The sequence below is a fragment of the Lampris incognitus genome, chromosome 13 (genome assembly GCF_029633865.1).
Source record: "Lampris incognitus isolate fLamInc1 chromosome 13, fLamInc1.hap2, whole genome shotgun sequence".
NCBI classification, from domain to species: Eukaryota; Metazoa; Chordata; class Actinopteri; order Lampriformes; family Lampridae; genus Lampris; species Lampris incognitus.
The window spans coordinates 42178562-42202946 of record NC_079223.1 but is presented as its reverse complement, the minus strand read 5'-3'; the positions used below and the strand labels follow the sequence as shown (position 1 = coordinate 42202946).

At 47.4% G+C, this 24385-nt stretch overlaps 1 long non-coding RNA gene across 1 annotated transcript; it reads left to right on the top strand.

The window, feature by feature from the left end:
• Positions 1-17191: 17191 nt before the first annotated feature.
• LOC130122444 (uncharacterized) lies at positions 17192-18257 on the top strand. Its single transcript, XR_008811239.1, has 3 exons — positions 17192-17208; positions 17342-17409; positions 18166-18257. It is a non-coding gene; the product is annotated as an uncharacterized LOC130122444 (long non-coding RNA).
• Positions 18258-24385: the final 6128 nt, after the last annotated feature.

The following is a 24385-nucleotide window of genomic DNA, read 5'->3' as shown; positions in this document are numbered from 1 at the left end:
GGGGGTCGGTGCGGCCCCTTAGCGATGTCGCCTCGTAGGGCAGCACAACGTGGGATCGAATCTCGCAGCAGGCGGAAAATATGCTCGGTTACATTGGTGGCAGCGGTGGGATCCGGAAGTGTGCAGATCCTCAGAAGCCTCTTCGGAGCGCGGGGATAACAAAGCACGAGGGTGCGCTTCCGCGAGAGGGTTCGAGTCCCGTAGCGAGCGAAAGTATTGTAACGTGCATGGATAAGTAGACACGCTGGCTCGCGGGTCTGACCCTTCAGTCTAGCGGTTAGCGATGTCTCCTGCGGTGCAGGCTATACGGGTTCGCTTCCCGGCCGCGGCAGTTCCTGTGGTTGCGTTGTCCCCCGAATTCGCTACAGTACTCTCAGTTGCAGTAATGTTTTTTTATCAAAAATGTACCTTCCTGTTTTTGCAATGGATTTGCTTTTCTTTTAAATCGGCCTTTCTCTTTGCCTCTGATTAATTCTTTATTCGAAACGCCACTCATCCTCTGGTGTTTTCGAGCGATTCATTAATATGTTTTTGGTGGATAATGGCATACATCCTAGCATTTTCCCCATCAATGGACATCTTAATGTAGTATACTAAAAATGAGTGCTGGTTTCTTGACCCGGTACAAGAGGTGAATGTAATTAAATTAGCTAGACGGCCAAATAGAAAACGAGCAGTCAGTGTTGTGGGTCCCCCAGGACCGAATTGAAAACCAATGCACTTAAGTGTGTTTTATTCTGAAATGAGAAACCAATGGACGAGTTAAACTGGAGAAGTTGGGATAGTGGAGTGAACATGCCAAGAAGGGGCTTTTCGGTGCTGAGAATACGTACTTAGAATAATAGAGAAGAAGAAGGCGTGATGGTGAAACATGTCATAGTTGTTTTCATTCTTTTCATCACGTCCACTTCAACTTGCAGATTTATTAAATTCGTTTAACCCCCCCCCCCCACACACACACAAGCTGAGTGCCTCGGCTCTGTGTATCAGTCTAATGGAGCCATTATTGCATTATCATGCAAACTGTTCTGCATGTCAAATCCACCCAGTTCTGCAAGACTTTGGAGATACTCTTTAACCTGGGCCTGACATAATCTACACCTGGTCCTGAAGCTGCATACATGCATCATCTAGAACAGGTTTCTCGGAGGAGGGGTGGATCAGCTGTTGTTAGATTGCCTGTTTGTCCTATGATAGATCGTGCGTAAGGCGAGTCCAGAAAGCATCAACGGAGGTCTGAGTCCCACAAGAGTCTCATACCTTATTTTTTTCCCCTTTAGCGCCACCCCGGGTCTGTTTCATACACTACAGTTGAAGGCTGACAGACAATGCAATGTCTGCTGAGTTTTGCTGCACTGCAACAAAACGCAGCATTGCATTATAATATATCTACCCTGTGTAAACATGCATGTTGTTGGAAAGTCTTTGAGATGCCTCTGGTGTGATGCCACCAAAAATAATTTCCTGTTTATTCGTCAACTTCAGCGGTTAAAATGACTCTCGATCTGATTGGGATTTTCAGACGAACACCTTCCAGTGCGTCCTGACGACGGACGGAGCAAAATCCTTTGCCCTGCTGCGCTACGGGGATATGAACTGGGGTCCCGGCCAGAGGCTCCATCACAAAGCTCTCATTGGCTACACGGATGGAGGGAGCAACTTCCACAACGAGACCACCATTTCCCCAGACGACCCGTTTGGCTCTGGGGGGCGATATAGACCTCAGCAAGTTAAGGGGCCCATGGGAAAGCCGGGCCAGCTGGTGTATGATTTAACTGGGCCAACGGGGTCAGACTCAGACCCCCATATGAGGTGCCAATTGTGGGCAATGAAAGAGCCTGACCCAGAGGAGTGGGCGCTGGGGGTGTCTTCCTGCCCGTGTACCCGCGCCCAGGCTCTGGAAGACCTGGCGTTCGGGCCGGAGACACTGCCCACTGAGCAGAGCTCCAGAGTGAGGGAGTTGAGGAGACTGCGGTGGGGGGCCAGCGGTGGACACGTGTTTGAGTCCGTCTTGTCCAACCACCACGGTTCAGGAAAAAGGTGTGTGTACGACCCCCAAGGGCCACTGCAGGCTGGGTACAGTGAGCGTTACATCTCTGGGTACAACGCACAGGAGCACATTGGTAATGTTTTATGATTCTTTGTATTATCAACACGGTCTTTTATATAAGCATGTGATTATTGCGGGGGGGGGGGGGGGTGTCTGGCTGGGGTGACGGTCCGTTCTGTGGCCTACCAACATGGGGATCGCCGGTTCGAATCCCCGTCTTACCTCCGGCTTGATCGGGCGTCCCTACAGACACAATTGGCCGTGTCTGTGGGTGGGAGGCCGGATGCGGGTATGCGTCCTGGTCGCTGCACTAGCGCCTCCTCTGCTCAGTCGGGGCGCCTTGTCGGGGGGGGGGGGAATAGCGTGATCCTCCCACGTGCTCCATCCCCCTGGCGAAACGCCTCACTGTCAGGTGAAAAGAAGCGACTGGTGACTCCACATGTATGGGAGGAGGCGTGGGGTGGTCTGCAGCCCTCCCCGGATCGGCAGAGGGGGTGGAGCAGCGACCGGGACGACTCAATTGGGGAGAAAAATGGGGAAAAAATAAAGTCTCAAATCCACTTAACTGGACTGCTGTTGTAGGGTTTTGAAGACATTTTGCCGCACATCAGATCGACTTCCTCAGTTCTGATGTGAGATGGGGACGCCGGCTTTCATTTCCGCAGAGAGGCCGCCGTCTGCAGGAGCCAATGGGATGCGTGGCGGAATGCCTCCAAACCCTATGACAGCGGTGGAGATGAGCGTATTCAATTTATTTTTTCTTTTTTTTGTGTGTGTGTGTAATCATACCGCATGGCTGACTAAGATGAATCATCGTAGACACGGTGCAGTCATCAGCTTCCGATGTTATTTTTAATACTTCTCTCTCGCCCTCTTTCTCCCCGCAGACGGAGACCTCCTACCATTCCAGTGGTGTTGTGTTCAGTCTGCGCTATGTCATCTGTACTTGGACAAGAGACCCCTGGACCGCTGCCAGGGGTATGGCTGGGTCAGCCCCGACCGCTGCATCCCGGCTAAGAAAGCGACGCAGGGTGTCGGTGAGGGACTCCTATCTAGAAAAACAAAATGCAAAGAAAAGAAAAGAAGTGTTCCTATGAGTTCAGTATAACATGATATGTGTGAGGCGGCACGGTCGCCTCACAGCAAGAAGGTCCTGGGTTCGAGCCCCGGGGCAGTCCAACCTTGGGGGTCGTCCTCTGTGTGGAGTTTGCATGTTCTCCCCGTGGGTTTCCTCCTGGTGCTCTGGTTTCCTCCCACGGTCCAAAGACATGTAGGTCAGGTGAATCGGCCGTACTAAATTGTCCCTAGGTGTGAATGTGTCGGCCCTGTGATGGCCTGGCGGTCTATCCAGGGTGCACCCCCCCCCCACCCGCTTGCAGCCCGATGACTGCTGGGATAGGCTCCAGTGTCCCGCCACCCTAATTGGGACAGGCGGCTTGGATAATGGCTGGATGGATGATATGCATGATGCTCCAGTGTTGAAATGTTATATAGACACAGTGTGCATGCATATTTCCGTGCTACATTTGGGCTGCTCCTCGTTTGGTAAGTCAGCAGTTTTCCAGTCGACAGTATCGGCAAGCTTCTAGCAGTTTTGTCAAGTAAACGGGCCGTCCAAGGGGTCGACGAAACACTGTTGCTTTTTCTAGACTAACAATTTCCCCATGTCAGGTGCCAGAGAAAAACCACTAGTTTCTGCCTTGAGGACCTTTATACACGTTGCCCTTTCAGCGATGGTGTTCGGAAGCCTCCATTTCATCACTTTTGACGGCACAGAGTACTCCTTCAAAGCCCTGGGGGAGTTTGTGATCGTTCGGCTCTCCTCCAGCGCTGGCTCCAATATCTTCACCCTGCAAGGAGAGACAAGAAGACTGCAGGCCGCCGCGCAGGCCAGACAGGTCCCGGTGGTGGTACGCATGGCTGCCTTCCATCAGGGCATCGGCAAGGTCAGTATGTGTGTGTGTGTGTGTGTGTGTGTGTGTGTGTGTGTCTCCTTATAGAAGCAGAGCGATTGAGAGACGCTGAAGGTTTCAGAAAATGAGGAAGGCTACGTGTGTGTTTGTGTTGCGCAAGAGATAGATGGAAAGACCGAAGACAGACAGGGAGAGGGGCAGAGCAGATGTGTTAACAGAAGACACTAAAATGTAAGGTTTTCCTTTTCAGATGTTGACTCTTAATCCCCCCTCTCCTTATAAACACAAGTAGAACTGGCAAATTACTCTTGATGTTTTTGTTTTGTTTTGTTTTGTTTTGCTTTGCAGCGTCCGTCAGACAAGTGGGTTTACAAAAAAAGTACTACACAACCTGTACCAGAAAGTTGGACAGTCAGAGGAATGTTTTGCAAGTTTAGGTTAGACAACTTTCATAACTCAGTCTCATAGGGCGTCCGAGTAGCATAGCGGTCTATTCTGTCGCCTACCAACACATGGATCGCCGGTTCGAATCCCCGTGTTACCTCCAGCTCGGTCGGGCGTCCCTACAGACACAATTGGCCGTGTCTGCGGGTAGCAAGCCGGATGTACACTACCGTTCAAAAGTTTGGGATCACCCAAACAATTTTGTGTTTTCCATGAAAAGTCACACTTATTCACCACCATAGGTTGTGAAATGAATAGAAAATAGAGTCAAGACATTGACAAGGTTAGAAATAATGATTTGTATTTGAAATAAGATTTTTTTTACATCAAACTTTGCTTTCGTCAAAGAATCCTCCATTTGCAGCAATTACAGCATTGCAGACCTTTGGCATTCTAGCTGTTAATTTGTTGAGGTAATCTGGAGAAATTGCACCCCACGCTTCCAGAAGCAGCTCCCACAAGTTGGATTGGTTGGATGGGCACTTCTTTGAGCAGATTGAGTTTCTGGAGCATCACATTTGTGGGGTCAATTAAACGCTCAAAATGGCCAGAAAAAGAGAACTTTCATCTGAAACTCGACAGTCTATTCTTGTTCTTAGAAATGAAGGCTATTCCATGCGAGAAATTGCTAAGAAATTGAAGATTTCCTACACCGGTGTGTACTACTCCCTTCAGAGGACAGCACAAACAGGCTCTAACCAGAGTAGAAAAAGAAGTGGGAGGCCACGTTGCACAACTGAGCAAGAAGATAAGTACATTAGAGTCTCTAGTTTGAGAAACAGACGCCTCACAGGTCCCCAACTGGCATCTTCATTAAATAGTACCTGTTAGAGCCTGTTTGTGCTGTCCTCTGAAGGGAGTAGTACACACCGGTGTAGGAAATCTTCAATTTCTTAGCAATTTCTCGCATGGAATAGCCTTCATTTCTAAGAACAAGAATAGACTGTCGAGTTTCAGATGAAAGTTCTCTTTTTCTGGCCATTTTGAGCGTTTAATTGACCCCACAAATGTGATGCTCCAGAAACTCAAAATGCTCAAAGAAGTGCCCATCCAACCAATCCAACTTGTGGGAGCTGCTTCTGGAAGCGTGGGGTGCAATTTCTCCAGATTACCTCAACAAATTAACAGCTAGAATGCCAAAGGTCTGCAATGCTGTAATTGCTGCAAATGGAGGATTCTTTGACGAAAGCAAAGTTTGATGTAAAAAAAATCTTATTTCAAATACAAATCATTATTTCTAACCTTGTCAATGTCTTGACTCTATTTTCTATTCATTTCACAACATATGGTGGTGAATAAGTGTGACTTTTCATGGAAAACACGAAATTGTTTGGGTGATCCCAAACTTTTGAACGGTAGTGTAGGTATGTGTCCTGGTCGCTGCACTAGCGCCTCCTCTGGTCGATCAGGGTGCCTGTTCAGGGGGACCTGGGGGGGAATAACTCCTCACTGTCAGGTGAAAAGAAGCGGCTGGCGACTCCTCATGTATCGGAGGAGGCATGTGGTAGTCTGCAGAGGGGGTGGAGCAGCGACCGGGACAGCTCGGAAGAGTGGGGTAATTGGCCGGGTACAATTGGGGAAACCCCCCCCCCCCAAAAAAAAGAAAACCCTCAGTCTCATACATCCAGTGGACACCAGTAAACACCAGTATAATTAAAGTTGCAAGTTAAAGTAGTTGTTGGGTTTTAACCGAGGTCTGATTTGTGTGTGTTTCAGGTCGAGTGGAGGTGTGCAGAGGAAGGAGAGGGGCTGCAGGTGTTTGTTGATGACGCTGAAGCTCCGGTTTCTGTTGGTAATGATCAACACAACACACACATCACAACCCCATCACACTTTATCTCAACAGGGATGTAGTGGCAAGTAAACTCCAAGTCGCGCATTAATAAGAATGATACATTCTGTGTTAGTATTAACACTAGGGGGGGTGTAAGAAAATATCGATACACTCGAGTATCACAATATTATCTTTTGTGATACTCAAGGCTCAGCGTTTTCGGTTTTAACCCATTTTCACAGAAAAAATACCCAGATTTTTAAACTAATTTTCACCCGGATTTTGTGTTTCCACCGATCCAAGAGGTGTTCCTGTTCGTGTGAGGTTATGTAACAGTGCCCTCTTGTGGCGAAATTCGGCATGCTGGATGGCTTTGAGAAATAAAAACCGAAAACGCTGAGCCTTGGTGATACCGTATCGGTTCTCAGAACCGCTGTATCAAGCTTTAACAGTTTACATGTAAAGGTTCGTGACAAACATTTTGTGTTGTGTGTATCCCCACGACGGCTAGACAACAGTTTTGTAATCTATTTTCAGCCATTTGACTCTTCCGCTCCAACCCAGCAACGCAAACTGAGACAAGAAGTAGCATAAGCACAAAGGACACAGGCCTATGGAACCGCGATATATCACCTTTCTTATAGTATCGCGATATATCGCGATATATCGAATCATAACCCTGTATCGTGATACGTATCGTATCGCCAGATTCTCGCTAATCATCATCATCATCATCATCATCATCATCATCATCATCATCAGTTCTTTAACCTTTGTTGAAGTTGTAGGAGCCCAGCTGATGCCTCAACAGGTTGGGTCATCATTGTGTTCCAATAGGGGGAGTACCTGGTGGTCCCTATCTCCTCTCCAGGTATGGATGGCCGGTGGTTCACAGAGGAACTCATCCACCCTTTGACAGGTTTTGTTTTTAGTCCTGCTGGGTGTCCACACACTCTCCTCACAACAACCCAAGGGTTGAAGTGGGGGTGCTGGTTTAGCCGCCGATGACCCAACGGTTGCAGTTTAATGTCGTACCCAGGACGCCAATACACAGCCCTAATTAAAGCATGTTATTAACATTAAATTTTATTTTCCTGAAGGAACTTTTTTGTGTAACTTACACCACTCTGATACTACTTCCTACGTGCCCCTTATGAACGCTGTGCGATGTTGTCATCAGGTTTCAGTGAGCAGACGAGGATTTGTACAGTTTGCCCTGGGCTACTTTCATGTCTCTAGTTGTTAACAAATCCAAAAAGAGTCAAAACTCTGCCTAAAACCCCCGAGAGGATGCTTCAGATTCAGATGACTTTACTGTCCACAGCATTTACATAAAATGGAAATTTGTCTTTGACACTGGCATATGGGACAACGCACACCACGCAACAATACACAACACTACACAATAGTTACACATAAGGTCAGCTGAAATTTTAAAGTGACTGAGTAGCAAGTGGCCGTGATAAGTGATGATGTATTGTTCTTCCACTGGCACATGAAGCTGCAGTAACCCTCACCACAATACACAGCCGTACCCAGCACCACACACCACATGTGCATTAGAATAGGGGATGGTAAATAAATAAAAGTGCATTAAAATAGGGGATGGTAAATAAGTAATTGTGCATTAGAGTGATGGTAAATTAATAAATGTGCATTAGAATAGGTGATGGTAAATAAATAAATGTGCATTAAAATAGGGGATGGTAAAGAAATGCATTAAAATAAGTGATGGTAAATAAATAAATGTGCATTTAAATTGGATGGCAAATAAAAGTGCATTAAAATAGAGGATGGTAAATAATAAATGTGCATTAAAATAGGGGATGGTAAATAAATAAATGTGTATTAAAATAAGGGATGGAAAATCAATAAATGTGCATTAAAATAAAGGATGGTAAATAAATGTGCATTAAAATAGAGGATGGCAAATAAATGTGCATTAAAATAGGGGATGGTAAATAAATGTGTATTAAAATAAGGGATGGAAAATCAATAAATGTGCATTAAAATAAAGGATGGTAAATAAATGTGCATTAAAATAGAGGATGGTAAATAAATGTGTATTAAAATAAGGGATGGAAAATCAATAAATGTGCATTAAAATAGGGGATGGTAAATAAATGTGCATTAAAATAGAGGATGGTAAATCAATAAATGTGCATTAAAATAGGGGATGGTGTTGGTTGCAGTGCAGAGCAACCTATAAAAGAAGGGGGCTTGGGATAAAAGGATAAAAAGAGGGGGCTTGGGAGGGAGGGAGGGGTTAAAAGAGAGAGAGAGTGTGTGTGTGTGGGTGGAGGGGGGGGGCGAGTTCCATGGGGCCCATTTAACCAGGCTGTTATTGAGGATGGTCACAGCTGATGGAATAAGGGATTTCTTGTAACCGTGCTTTCTGGCCATTGGGACGTTCGGTCTGCGGTCTGATGGCAGCAGTGGAGAGGATGGTTTGGGGGGTCACCGTAGATCTGGATTACCTTTTTGATTGTGGATCGAGAAAATAAATCCTGGAGTTGGAGTTGTCTGTGTCCAGTGATCTCGCTTGCCTGGCTGACCGCCTGTGTCCGTTTGTTCTTTTGTTTCCAGTGGCATGTGGTCAAATGTCTTTTCTTTCCGCCCTTATTTCTTTGTGTGCTTGTCTCTTAATGTCAATCAGAAACGTTTACTTGGCGATGCCTTCGGCACCTGTGAGCTCCGAGCAAGTCCCGTGCGTCTTCGCTAACGCCGAGGACGTCGGCATTCTTCGTTATTTGTCTTCACGTACACAAACCCACGGTCTGGCTGTCTTTCCAGGTGTAGTGCACAGGGGCGTGGACGGCTTCGCCGTGCGCTGTATGTCCAAGGGGCGCTGTGCAGCGGTGTACGCCGGGGGACTCCACGTGACGGTGTGGCGGGCCAAGGGTAGCGGGCAGCTGGCGTCCATGGTGGAGGTTCCCCAGACCTTCTACAACCGCACTGTGGGCCTGCTGGGCCTGTGGAGCTCCAACCGCTCCGACGACTTCCTCATGTCCGACGGCAGGCTCCTCCCTTTGTCCGAGCTCGGCACCCCTTCAGAGAAGAACCTGCATCAGTTCGGCCTGTCCTGTGGGTGCACCGCAACTGCTGACAGTCTCTCCACCGCTTAAACGATTAAGTTACATACAGGCAACGTAGTTTTCAAGTCACGGTGTTTTTTTGGCTTTACCATTTCAGTACACAAATCTTAAACAAGTTGAAAATGAAATATTATATGGTCTCCATGGAGGGGATTTTGAAAGAAAGGGACACTTTGACGACTAGTGTAATGTGGTTGTGGGTGTCCCATATGTTCCTGTGTGTCTACTTAATCTGTACTCTTGCTCCATCTGTGTCTGGAGCAACATCTATGTGTGTGAACGCCCACATTTAAACCCATGCCTATGTGTCCTTAGGGGCAGTGCCAGCTCCTGAGAGCCTGCTGTTCTCTCGGCCTCCGTCTGCCTCCTTTGTCCCTGTGTCGACGGAGGATCTTCTGGCAACAGTGAGTCCGTCTGAGCTGGCCAAGATCAGGAGGACCTGCCAGAGGAGCATGCAGTGTGTCCACGACACCCTGGCCTCAGGAAACCCCGACTTGGGCCTGCAGAGCCTAGAGGCCCAGCAGCAGTTCCACAACCTGGCTCTGGTCTATGGTGAGATGACTAGGCTGTTTTTTCTGAGGTTATTTCTTCTAAATATATAAAAGCATTTCTGCCTCATTAGATGATAAACAATGGAAAGTGACAAGAAAGACGGTAGGGCAAGTGAGGATAACTTATGAACAAGTTATCTTCTACATATTTTTTTCCAGGAAAACTACAAATATTGGTGTCCGGATGGCATGGCGGCCTATTCCGTTGCCTACCAACATGGGGGTCGCCGGTTCGAATCCCCGTGTTACCTCCGGCTTGGTTGGGCGTCCCTACAGATACAATTGGCCGTGTCTGCGGGTGGGAAGCCAGACGTGGATGTGTGTCCTGGTCGCTGCACTAGCGCCTCCTCTGGTCGGTCGAGTCGCCTGTTCAGCGGGGAGGGGAAACTAGGGGGAATAGCGTGATCCTCCCACGCGCTACGTCCCCCTGGTGAAACTCCTCACTGTCAGGTGAAAACAAGCGGCTGGCGACTCCACATGTATCGGAGGAGGCACGTGGTAGTCTGCAGCCCTCCCCGGATCGGCAGAGGGGGTGGAGCAGAGACCAGGACGGCTCGGAAGAGTGGGGTATTTGGCCGGATACAATTGGGGAGAAAAAGGGGGAAAAAATTCCCCAAACAAAACAAAAGCTACAAATATTTACAAACAAATGTTTGTAACTTGCTGTGAGTAAAAGGTAATTATTACATATCCAATGAGCTTGTGTTCATAGCTGAAAAAGCTGATAACATACTGAAAGCATGTGTATCAGTAACTGATAATGTAATTGATCACATGAAGATCACAAATTCTCAGGTTGTAACAACTAGAATGAAATCAGAGGGATGGACCCCAAACCTTACTCTGTATATGTACCATTGATCCTTTTGGTGTGTGCTCTTTGTGCTGTGCAGGAAACATGCCTCCCATAGTGACGGAGCCCACAGTGATCCGTGGTAAAGTCAACTCTACTGTCCAGGTCCAGATCATTGCCCAGGACACAAACAGAGATCCGATAACTTACTCCCTGCTGTTCCCCAGGCCACCACAAGCCTCAATCAGCAACGGTGGGACACGCACACGTACACAGACACACAAACACAACAACACAGCTTGGCACTGGTGCCACTCCCTGGTCTGAATACAAGGCTTCAAAGCTTATGGCAGTCCACCCTGACTGCAGATGTTACCCTGTCAGTGAAACGTTGAGGTACTGTAGCAAGCATTATCATCTTGCTTAAAATGAGACAATGTGAAATTTGAGTTAGGGGACAGATAACACACACACACACACACACACACGCACACACACACATTCTTGAATATATAGTTTATATATGATTGGGTTATGTGAAACCAAATGTTTTCCTTCCCTTAAATGAAGCTTCCCCACCTGATTATACTTATGCCCATGTAGCTCGGGCAAATCAACAAGGTGGGGGTGTTGCCTCAATATGTAGTAAGTGTATTTTCAATTAAACTTCTAAACTTGAATCTAGATTCTAATCTGTTGAGGCTCTTGTTCTGGGTCCATCTCCCTCAGCTATGAACACACTCAGCTCAGTCCACATTGTGATACTGTATCGACCTCCTCGCTCTTACTCACCATTTCTTGAAGAATTTGGAGAATTTGTCTCAGCTCTTCTTACTCATTCTGGTGAGATTCTAATTCTTGGTGATTTCAATATTCATCTGAATAAGGGTACTGATCCTCTAAGTAAAGTCTTTCTGGCACTAGCTGATACTTTTGGGTTCGCTCAGTTTGTTCAAGAGTTGACTCATTGCAGAAGTAACACCCTTGATATGGTTTTATCTGAAGGGATTGCTGCTTCGGATCTGAATGTCTTGCCAACCACATCTGCTGTGTCAAATCATTTTCGCATCAAATTTGAAGCATTATTGGCCTGTGATGTTAATTTCAGCACAGATGTAATTGCCACTCGCCACATTGGTCCATCCACTGTAGCTGCATTCGGCCAGCTGCTGCCTGGAGTCTTGGCTGCTTTCACTGTAGTGACTGATCCGGTTGAAAACTTCACTTGTAACTTAAATGTGGTCCTCTCTAGTGTCCTCGATTCAGTTGCACCTCTCACAACCAGAGCACCAGAGCTAGGTGACTAAAGAGGCCTACACCCTCGTTTAACGATGAAACACATGCTTCAGCAGGTCTGTAGGAGACTGGAACATCCATCCATCCATTATCCGAACTGCTTATCCTGCTCTCAGGGTCGCGGGGATGCTGGAGCCTATCCCTATTGTCATTGGGCAGCAGGCAAGGAGACACCCTGGACAGGCTGCCAGGCCATCACACAGGGCTGACACACACACACACACACACACACACACACACACACACACACACACACACACACACACACACACACACACACACATTCATACCTAGGGACAATTTAGTATTTAGTATGGCCGATTCACCTGACCTACATGTCTTTGGACTGTGGGGGGAAACCGGAGCACCCAGAGGAAACCCACGCAGACATGGGGAGAACATGCAAACTCCACACAGAGTACGACCCGTGATGACCCCCCAAGGTTGGACTACCCCGGGGCTTGAACCCAGGACCTTCTTGCTGTTAGGCGACCATGCTAACCACTGCGCCACCGTGCCGCCCGAGACTGGAACATAAATGGCGAAGATCAAAATTGGAAGTTTTTTTTTACCTATCTTGGCATGAATGTTTATTGAAATACAAGCATGCTTTATCTGCTGCAAAAGCAAGCGTGCTTTATCTGCTGCAAAAGCAGTGTATCTCTCACACTTAATCAATATTAATAAACATAACCCCAGATTTCTCTTTACTGTCTAAGTTTACTAAAAAGCAGCCATCTATTAGCTGCTCACCATTCATGGCCCATGAGTTTCTAGACTTTTTATGCAATAAGGTTGATGAGATCATAAACAAAATTAGTTCTTCAATTCCAGATACTCCTGCAGATCCTGTCCTACTAAATTCATATCTATAAAATGAGCCACTGAGATTTGCTGTTATTACAGCTTTTGAGACTATCTCTCTTAATACTTTGACTAAGCTCATGTCAGCTTCTAAACCAACTACTTGCCTACTTGACCCTTTACCAGCAAAACTTTTTAAAGACCCCTGGCCTTTCCTGGGACCTACAATGCTAGACACTGTTAATTTATCACTTACCACTGGCACTGTTCACAGCAGTTTTAAGACAGCTGTGGTCAAACCTCTACTTAAGAAACCGCACCTCGATCCAGGATCTCTTAATAACTATCGACCAGTCTCTAAATTTCCATTCTTTTCTAAAGTACTAGAGAGAGCTGTGGATCAACAACTTTCAACCCATATTGAAGAAAACTGTCTATATGTTTGTCAATCAGCTTTCAGGGCCTGTCACTCCACTGAAACTGCTCTGACCAGAGTGGTGAACAAATCTTCTACTAGCTATGGACTTTGATTCCACCTCTGTGCTTCTACTACTGGACCTCAGTGCAGCCTTTGACACCACTGATCACTGTACTATTAGACAGAATAAATAGTAATTTTGGTGTCTTTGGCTTAGTTCACTCTTGGCTTAAGTCCTAGTCTGACATTCTTCTGTAAGAAGTCGGGTTGTTGTGAAGCGTCTAGTATGTTGGTGTAGTGTTCTGTGCCTGTCACGTCTCACTCTCAACCTTCATCGCTGGCAAGCAGAAATGCGAACAGGAGAGCCGAGCACGGAAGTCTCTCCCTGCCAGTACATAGCCTGTCCAACAGCAAGCCCTATGTAGTGTCTCCCTCATGGTGACACACGATAACTGGGTACACCTTGGACCCTGGCTGAATTACAAGGGACTCTAAAGAGGTCTGGCCCCTAGACGTGTGTGGATATTCCCTGATGTCTATGAACCAGCCCCCAGCTATGGGTTAAATAGTGCCCCTGCTTAGTGGATACCTCAGGAGAGGACAAGGCTATGGGAGTAAACCCCTACATAAAATTAACATCTACAGTGCTTTTGTTTTGTGTTTTTCTTGCCCTTTTGTATCTGTTTAAGTCGGAGAGTACTGCTGGCATCGTGTGTGGCTGCCGCTTCTCCCTCTCGTAGCCCCTCTTCCCATCCACCCCGTATGTCTGTGTTATGTTTATCTGTTGTCTTGTTTCACCACCGTTTATTGTAAAGCGACTTTGAGTGTTAGAAAAGAGCTATATAGTAAGTTTGATTTATTATTTGTTATTACTTATCTGGAAGAAAACATTGTCAGCTATAATAATATTACATCAAAATTCTCTGATGTTAAATATGGCATACCTCAGGGTTTGGTTCTTGGCCCTCTACTATTCTCTCTTTATATTTCACCTCTTGGCCAAATTATACGCAGTCATTGAATAAATTTTCTTTGCTATGCTGATGATACTCAGCTGAATGTGCCTATAAGGGCTGATGATCATGCTCAAATGATTAATTTAGAGGCCTGCTTGACTGCTGTGAAAAATTGGATGACACTAAATTTCCTGCTTTTTAATTCAGATAAAACTAAGATGCTGGTCGTTGGCCCTGCTAGACACAGACACCAATTTGATCAAATAACAATAACAATGGACAACTCCGTGATTTCACAAATTATGGCAGCCAAAAGTCTTGGTAAAAACCAAATGAGGGCTGCAGCCTTGCCAAACAGTGCAAGACAGACACAGACAAACGTAGTACAGGATATATACAGAGGAAGACTAAAAGCTAAAGATAAAGTAAAACAAAGAGCATGAGTATAAACATATTTACAGACATTCAGTGGGTAGCCAGGTTCAGGTGGGCAACAGCTTGGGGAAAGAAGCTGTTTTTGAGCTTGGTAGTGTGGGCTCTGAGGCTCCTGTGGCGCCTCCCAGAGTGCAGGGGGCAGAACAGTCCATGGTTGGGGTGGGTGGGATCTCTGCTGATGCTGAGACTCCTTCGAAGGCAGCGTTTGTGATAAATGCCTTTTATGGCTGGGAGCCGGGTACTGGTGATATGCTGGGCCGCCTTGGTGACCCGCTGCAGAGCTTTCTGGTCTACTGATGTGCAGTTGCCGTACCACACTGAGATGCAGCTGGTCAGGATGCTCTCTATGGTGCAGCGGTAGAAATTGGTGAGAATTTCGGGGGATAGACGGGCACTCCTCAGCCTCCTCAGGAAATGCAGGTGTTGTTGGGCCTTTTTCACAAGGGCCTGGGTGTTTGATGTCTAGGAGAGGTCCTCGCTGATGTGGATGCCAAGGAATTTAAAGCTGGAGACATGCTATATTTGCAAAAGGAGCATGTATTGGAATGTTGTTATACATTACTGATAGTTATGTAAACACCAAGGTGAGGCATGGGGGCCATGTCATGCTAGAAAAGTAAAGCCAGCACAGTAGAAACATTATTTGTTTAGCTTTATTTGACACTATCATCTTGACCCGGGAACCCTTGATTCAGGCCCTGTTAGTTAAAGGTGTAAGAACGGAGTTACTGGTGAGCAAGCTTTGGCTTCTCGAACCTGCTTTGAGCTGATGACCTAATTTCCCTATATATCATCTCATCTCATCTTTTTTCTTCTTCTCTCTCGTTTCTCTCAATAAACGTTGTATCCAGATGAACTGAATCAACTTTCTTTGAATCTCATCTCGTCTCATTTCCTCTCTTCTGATTTGATCTCATCTGATCTGACATGTGTCCTCTGTGCTAGGTGACGGCTACCTGACATGGACACCTCTCAGCATCCAGCCTGTTCACCTCACCATCAAGGTCAATGACCATCTCTTCAGCTCCCTGTTCTCCCCAATCCTGCAGGTCTGCAACTGTCTCAATGGAGGCACCTGCCAGTACGACAGCATTGCAGAAAACCACCTGCAGGGAAAGTTTCAGGCATGGACACCAGTAACACATGGCCAATAGTACAGATTATTGCATCATTTCAGTGTCAGGAAACTGTGTCTGATGTCCTGTGGTACGTGTGTTTGCTTACCACTCACCACTGCGTTCCTCTTTCCTTCTTTGTTTTTTTTCCCTTTGTTCCTTCCTTCCTTCCTTCTCCTCTTGCTCCCAGGTGGTGGGGTGTCTGTGTCCAGAGGGATTCAGTGGGAAGTTCTGTGGGAACGTCACGGATGTATGTCGAGGACAGCCCTGTTTCCCCGGGCTGGAGTGTCAGTTCCAGTCGGAGCCGGACTGGTTCACCTGTGCAGAGTGTCCTTATCCCACCGTCCATCACGGCAAGCAGGGATACAAGTGCTTCGAAAACGGTCAGTGGGCACGGAGAGAACGCACACTGATACACATGTAAATGAGTGTGGTTTTTGTCCTTCTGTTGAGTCGGTGAACGGTTCATTAGGGAGTAGACGATTAAGCGCAGGGCTTTCTGCCAGTCACTTTATTGGAACCGGGAAACGCGTTCGACCCTTTGAAAGGTACTCGTCTCATTCTTGTGTCTTTTGTGTTACCTTCTCAGACTTCTGCATGCCTCCCTTTCCCTTCCCTTGCCACGAAATGGCCGACTGCCGCAGCACCGGCTACAATTACACCTGCAAGTGCAAGCCAGGTTTTACTGGGGACGGACACAACTGCACCGGTACCGAACACCGAACCTATCCAAACGAATAACTGCCATTGACTTAGTCCAGACATGATTGCTCCTTTGTGATATGTGAACCAGACAGCTGTGCATCTCTGTGGATTGTATAGATATAGATGAGTGTCGAGACCCCTCCGCCTGTCCCAATGCCAAGTTTGAGTGTGTGAACAAACCAGGCTCTGTCCGCTGCTCCTGCAGATACCACAACACCAAGGAATCGGATGGCTGTGGTACGTACGCACTTATGTATGACCTGACCAAACAAGCACCGCACCATTACAGTCACCCTCACAGATCAAACCATCATTGGGGGCGTCCAGGTAGCATAGTGCTCTATTCCGTTGCCTACTAACACGGAGATCGCCGGTTTGAATCCCCGTGTTACCTCCGGCTTGGTCGGTCAAGCTGCCTGTTCGGGGGGGGCAAATAGCATGATCCTCCCACGTGCTATGGCCCCCTGGCGAAACTCCTCACTGTCAGGTGAAAAACAGCAGCTGGCGACTCCACATGTATCGGAGGAGGCATGTGGTAGTCTGCAGCCCTCCCCGGATCGGCAGAGGGGGTGGAGCAGCGACCAGGACGGCTCAGAGAGTGGGGTAACTGGCCCCTAAACATCATTGGAGTCCCACATTCAGCTACTATGTAATTCTGTACATATTTGGGGGATTCTTCAGCACCAATGCAGGATGGTTGGACTTTTGTTGCTGTTTTAAACTCTGAATACAGTGATTTATATATATATATATTTGTGTGTGTGTGTGTGTGTGTGTAAATCTACATTTTGTCAGCCATGTGTTCTGATATGGATCTGAATAATTTTTCTCCTTACAGGTGACTCTGCCAACCCTCCAGGTAAACATGCCACAATCTTTTCCCTTCAATAATGTATTGTATGACCTTAGCTCCTCTGTTGCCATCGTGAACACGGGGCTATATCATAGGAAGAGGTCATCACATAGTCGTTGCTATTGTTTTGACTGTACAGGGTTTAATGTCTTCAACGTGTCCATGGGCTGGAACAACAAGGGACCCAGGGGGGGAGGACTCAAACAGGTAGGTGTGTGTGTGTGTGTGTGAGTGTGTGTGTGTGTGTGTGTGTGTTCTCCTGGATCACCACCTTGCAATGGTGGAGAAGCTTGCATGTACCAATGATCCCAAGAGCTATGCCGTCCGGAGCTTGGCTCCTGGTAGGGTCACCCAAGGCAGAGGTTCCAGATGAAGCGCGATCCAACAAAGACCTCAACGGGGGAACTGATGGAAGATGTCTTCAGGTCACAACGGCAGTAGAGGCGGATGAAGGCTGCAACAGAGGGTGGTCCCCAATCGTCTTGGTTCTCCATGCCATTGGACTCTGGACACCCCCTGCCAAGGACCGTGTGGTGGCTGCTGGTGCTTCAGCCACTCCACGTAAGAAGCTGTCATGCGCAGGCGTCCTCCCATTGAGCAGCTCCAGGATCGGCCTCTACGCCCACCTGAAGACCCAGAGGGAGGACGGTCATACTTGACCCCGAGTGACCGCCGATGATGTGTGTGTGTGTGTGTGTGTGTGTGTATGTGTGTGTCACTTGTCAGTGTAAACGATATCGAGTGAATACAAGTGAATGTGCAACGCTTGTGTCATTGTGTGTGCAAATCACCTGTCACTGCCCATTACGTAACATGCAAGTGTATGTGTGTCTGTGTATCTGTGTTTTTGTGTGTGCACATCCATGTGGAAATGCCATGTGAGCATGCATCGGCTGTCTTCGGGTATAATGTAACAGCCACATGATTTGTACCGCTGTTGACATTTCTCTCTCTAATCATCAGCTGGAGCAGATTCTGTCCATGGGCTTCAAGAACAAATTCTACAACGCCAGCGTGAAGAGGCCGGCCCAGGGCTCCAGTCCACGTCTTGATGAGTACCGCATTAATGTGTCCAGTGACACGCCCCACTGGTACATCAGAGACTACCTGACCAGGGTCAGCGGCTACTACGGCATCAAGGCCGCCGATGTTGGAGGTGAACCTCGGTCACTGATAAACGACAACGTCAAATCGTACTGTTTTCGTCCATTTAAATCGTCCCTCGTGAGTTAATTTCTGGCTCGGGCTCGTTAAACTCATTCAAAAAGCATCGACTCGTTCCAAAAGTTCAATCTTAAGATGAGGCGTTGTCATCCTGATTCCTACAAAATGGTTTTTTTTTAACAACCACAGCAATAAGTGGAAGTTCGGCTGGCAAGCGTAATACATTGTTTTATGTCCCTGTCAAAAAGCATCATAAAACAGTCGCCACAGCATTTTTCTTTTTTCATACTTTTGGTCCTTTGCTGCAGACTTAATGCAGTTCTGCCTCTAATTCCTGTCTGGTAGTTGTATTTCAATTAATAGCTTTAATTTATTATTGTTTCAGTGTTGCACGAATAAAGTCCATTGCTTATTTCAGTACTTAGACGGCAGCATATTCTTATTATAACATGTATTATACAGTATAATAATGGATTACCCTCATCATCAGCGTCTCATGGGAAATTGATAGCAGTCATATATTGTAGGACATTTTATATTAATGGGATATGTATATAAATAATGTAAAATATAATTTATTTTACTTATTTAAAATTTATATTATATTTCATATTAATGTAATAATTATATTATAGGATATATTAATACACGAGACTAGACTGAAATGTTTTCTTGGAATTTTAATAGGGAGTATAATGTGGGTATATGGTGGGAAGGTGTTGGGAAGACCTCATCTCTCTCCCGCTCGCTCGTTGACTGTCCGCTCCCACAGATCTAGATGAGTGCAGGGCCAAGGAGGCGGCATGCGTCCACCCTGCTCTCTGTGCCAACACCTACGGAGGCTACAGGTGTGTGTGCAACGGCACGACCGATGTGGACGAGACCCAATCCTGCGTATTAGGTAAGGATCTAAGCACACGTGTACGAACATGCAAATAGTGGAGATGGAAAGTCTTCGCGGCCTCTCAAAGTTTCTGGTTCAGTCGCCTCGGGGCTGCAACTCGAACCCCATCGGTTTGAATGTTCTCATATGGGTATAGTAACCGGCAGCAGAAACGAAGATTTGAAAGATGGTAAATCGTTTGTTACATGTTTCTAAATAAAAAAAAAACACTACACTGGTTGCTTAAATATGCACACTTGCAGTAGAGGGTTGGAGCCGTGTCAGGATTTCAAGCCCTAATGCAACAACTAGGTGACATTATAAAACAGTAGAGATGCCAAGTGATGTAATCTGTCACGATCAACCGTATGGTTGGGTGTAAAAGTCATCAAACAGTTGTGAGATGACATTTGGAGGCCTCCAAGAGGTCATCATTTGGTAGGGAAACAGCATCGTATCAGCTGTTCTGCAGCTCGTTAACGTTCTGGACTGTTCCCCTGTCCAGGCAGAGACGGTGTGAACCTTACTGGGCTGACCGGGACCCTGACGGCAAAGGATAGGAAGCCGCTGATCCTGGGCCTGGTTCTGGGCATTGGCATCCCCCTGCTCCTGCTGCTCCTCCTGGCCGCCCTGGCTTGTTTCTGCTGCTCCTGCAGGAAGACCGTCACCGGAGAGTAAGCCCTGGCCCCCGCAGACACCGCTATACGTGCACACAGCCGTTTTACAGGGGATTGTGTGTTATTTGTCAGGTAGTACCACAGCTAATACGTGTTTCACCCTGTGCAAAAGCGATGGGCTACAACCTGCATGGTCAATGTTGCGCTTGCCGTTCACACCCCCGTGTTTCACATAGCTCGTAGGTCTGTTTCTCAGAAAATGACGATGATGCAGAAAATGGTGATAAATTTTTTTTAATTACCTTGTGGCAAATTAAGTGACAAAAAGAAAGACCTGCCCTGAATTGCCGTTTTTCATTGCGGGAACGGAGCGCTTTGCTGTGTGTGACCATAAAGACAGAGGCCAAGCTGGTGGAGAGAGGTGCAATAAAAAGTGCTTACACCTGCAGGGGGCGCCAAAGCAAAATAGTAAGCCAGGCGGACTCCTGCAGGAATCAGCTTGTGCTGCACCGGGAGCACCTTTACCTGTGTATCTCACGGCGTGCTTCGTCTCGTACGTTACGTAGGCGGCGCATGGCGCGCGCTCGACGTCTCGTGTCCTGTATGCGGAATCCCCATCGGGTAGACAGGGTCCGAGTTGAATACAGGAAAAGATACCTGGACAGGTATTAAAAGCTCTTTCGTCCCTCTTATCCGTGAGTCTCCCGAACTCCGGACACCAGGACGGGGGGGGGGGGGTGAAATGAGGGGCGGTGTTGCACGTATTTCAATGCACTCCTCTGCGCTATAATGTATGCACACTTCTGTGGCGGTCTTCGTGTCCGAGACTGATTTCCCTCGCGGAAAAATAAAGCAACCTCGAACACAGAAACACACACAGCCACGGTGTGCTTAATTTCAATCTAGAGTTGACGTCAAATTCACATAGACAGCCACGGTGGTTTGGTGTGCATGATATAGCAGCGTATAAGGACGCCTCTGCAGCCAACCTGGCTGCCTATTACTATGGGGACTGACCAAAAAATGTTCACTGTGCATGCAAACACACACACACACACACACACACGCACACACACACACACACACACACACACACACACACACACACACACGCACACACACACACACACACCACACCCCCCCCAAAGCATTGAAGCACGCCTGCCTGGAGGTACAGTAGCTCTCTGCAGCGTCTGTTTGAGTTTCAGTCTAATCCTCTATTGTCCTCTCGTAGCCCTGCTTTCTTTCTGTGTTGCCTCTCAGTCTGAGGGTTGACTGCCTACTCTCCTGCTATATTAAACAAAAACGCTACCTACTAACAGCTTTGTGATCTGCGTTATGAAACTGCACTTGTTCTATAGCGGGACAGTGGTGAGAAGAAAGCACCGCAGGCCAATACGATCGCAAGGACGGCGGACCCACCAAGCAGCATCCAAAAGCGCCAGATCCAGATGGGAGGGGTCACGCTTATGTAAAGCACAGTTATCGAAAATTGTTTTTTTGGGGGGGATGGGGGGTATTTTTTCCCCCTTTTTCTCCCCAATTGTATCCGGCCAATTGCCCCATTCTTCCGAGCCGTCCCGGTCGCTGCTCCACCCCCTCTGCCCATCCGGGGAGGGCTGCAGACTACCACATGCCTCCTCCGATACATGTGGAGTCGCCAGCCGCTTCTTTTCACCCGACAAGTGAGGAGTTTCACCAGGGGGACGTAGCGCGTGGGAGGATCCCGCTATTCCCCCCCCCTGAACAGGCGCCCCGACTGACCAGAGGAGGCGCAAGTGCAGCGACCAGGACACATACCCACATGCTGCTTCCCACCCGCAGACACGGCCAATGGTGTCTGTAGGGACGCCCGACCAAGCCGGCGGTAACACCGGGATTCGAACCGGCGATCCCCGTGTTGGTAGGCAACGGAATAGACCCCTACGCCACCTGGATACCCCCAGTTATTGAAAATGTTTATTCCTATTGATCTACCATATAGGTAGTTAATTTCTTTACAAAGTTGTTGCTTCTTAATATGAATTTAGATGGATAATAATGGCGTCCAACAAAACATACAAATTACCGTGCAGAAACTTTTGAGTGGGGTTCCAAGCAAACAGTCCAGACAGCTCCGATCGTCTCTATGCGATGTAGTACGTTTGTGTTATGTGCATTTCTGCATACCTGTACGTATGTGCACGCGGGCCTGTCTTCAGATGGGCACTATAGTTTGCACAGCAGAATATGCATTGGTGTGTGTCCATGCGCCTCTGGGCCCAGCTTGTTGCTTGTGTGTACAGCTGTACAGCAGCGAGACCAGGTGTTAGTGGGCCATAGAGACGTATAATCCCCCTGCTTTTTTACGGCCCCTCCATAAACTATACCCCCTGTGGATCTAATGGACTGAGCCAGCACCAGGATTGGGGCATTAGGTCATTAGATTAGATACAGTTAAGCCATTGTCGGAGGGAATTTGTACTGTCAAAGCTAAACAGCTGAGAGAAATATTATTTGGATTATACAGTATAATGGCACACCAGCTCGCTAAATACTCCACGTCCCAGATGTAAGCAATATGACGGATGAACAGTTGGTGCAGGCAATGCGTTTGTCTCATAACATGCAATCCGCAACGAACGTAAGAAACTGAACAGTCTTGCAAATCTGGAGAAGCATTTGACACCCAAATGCCTCGCGCATGTTCATAAACGGTACCTACCTGCCCTTCCAGCAACTGTCATAAAAGTACCTAAATGGATGTGCCGTGGGGTGTGATGGCCTGTCTCCGAGCCAGAAGTGGAACAGCTGTAATCCCCCTGTATGACCACCAGGAATCTGAAGCTGTGCAGGAACTGGTTTAGCTGATATTAGTGCAGAGAAGCTGCGAAGATGCAGAAATGTAGGGTGTGTTCTTGACACACATGGTGCGAGGACATCTGGGCCACACTTATTAGTGCCGAGAGGTGGTGCAAAATATACTGCAGAGTAGCGGGCCTCCGCGTCGTAAATATAAAGGAGCAGCTCACAGCTGCTTAACGTTGACGAGGAAGCCTTGTTATTGCTGTTTTCTGACTGGTTTATTAGCGTGTGTGTGCGTTTTAATTATTATTTTTTCTTTTCTCGCTTTCAGCCTCCCTCATTTGCTGCCGGATTACGTGCAGGAGCAGCACAATCCTCCGCCCTTCAACTACTCTGACCCAGCCCTCCACTATTTCACCCACAGCAGCCCACGCGTCTTAGACAACCTCCCACCCAGGAGACACCACAGATAGCAGCTGCCCTACCCTACCACGAAGAAGTCCCACACGCACGCATCCACACACAAGGGCGCACATGCATTCATACACGCGCCCCCCCCCTTAGCACATGTGAGCGAAAGCACGTGGGTATGGATCGCATTCATATGTGTAGCGCTCTTCTAGCCGCAGCAGCCGCTCAAAGCGGTCGACAATTGATAAAGTGCCTCACAATCCCATGCACACACACACTCACACGCCAACGGCGGTGTCAGCCATGCAAGGTATGTCCAGCTCACTGGGAGCAGTTAGGGGTAAGGTGTCTTGCTCAAGGACACCTCGGCATTTTTGCAAGAAGGGGCCGAGGATCGAACCGGCAACCCTCCAGCGACCGGACAGCCTGCTCTACTTCCGAGCCACTGTTGGCCCACAGCGCGCGCAGTCTGGCGCGCAAACGTACACATTCACACACAAATACATGCACTCGCTGTTGTATACGTTTTATAATGACACGATGGATGACTCCTATTCATACTGCAATGAACAAGTGATTAAACTTGAGTGACTCCAAAGGTCAATTATATACAATCCTTTAATGCTGGGTGATAGACCTGCCAAATTTGAGCTTGAGGCTTTTTAGCAAAGACAACAGTTACACTTAAGAGCCTGACCCAGCGAAGGAATCAACAAATTCCTGGCTGGAGATCCTGACGAAAAGTAAATCACTGCAGTGGTCTTCAGGTTCCAGTTGACAGTGAGCCAACGTTTTCCCTGGTGGCATTATTACCATTAGTTTGTCATCATCTACCCCCAAAATCATAGTCTCGCGTACGAACTCTGTCCAATGCCCAGTGTGCGTTACTGCAGGATAATTAAAGAGTTCCGGTCCAAACTGCCATGCATCCATTTTGAAGAAATTAACTGTAATAATCAGCGCCAAAAAGTTGTCATTCTGCAAAATAATTGATCAATGTGTAGTATCCAATTTTGCAAGGACACTTCAATTATTGCTCATTGTTAGATTTGCCACCAGTCCCTCCATTTTACACAGCAAGGAGAGTCCATTTTTTTCTTCCAGACGAACGTCTTGTGTAAACCTTAGACGATGCAACAGTGTGAATTCAAGGCACACCACGTCGCTTTAAGAGTAGTTCATTGCACTGATCTTATTTAGCGAAGAAAACAATCTGTGAAACTTGAACCAGAGTGACTGTGTTGAATTTTATGTCTTGCTGCCGCAGTGAAATGTCTCATTTTAGTTCGTCGAGCAAGGCTGGTGGGACTCCTGCGACTTGTGG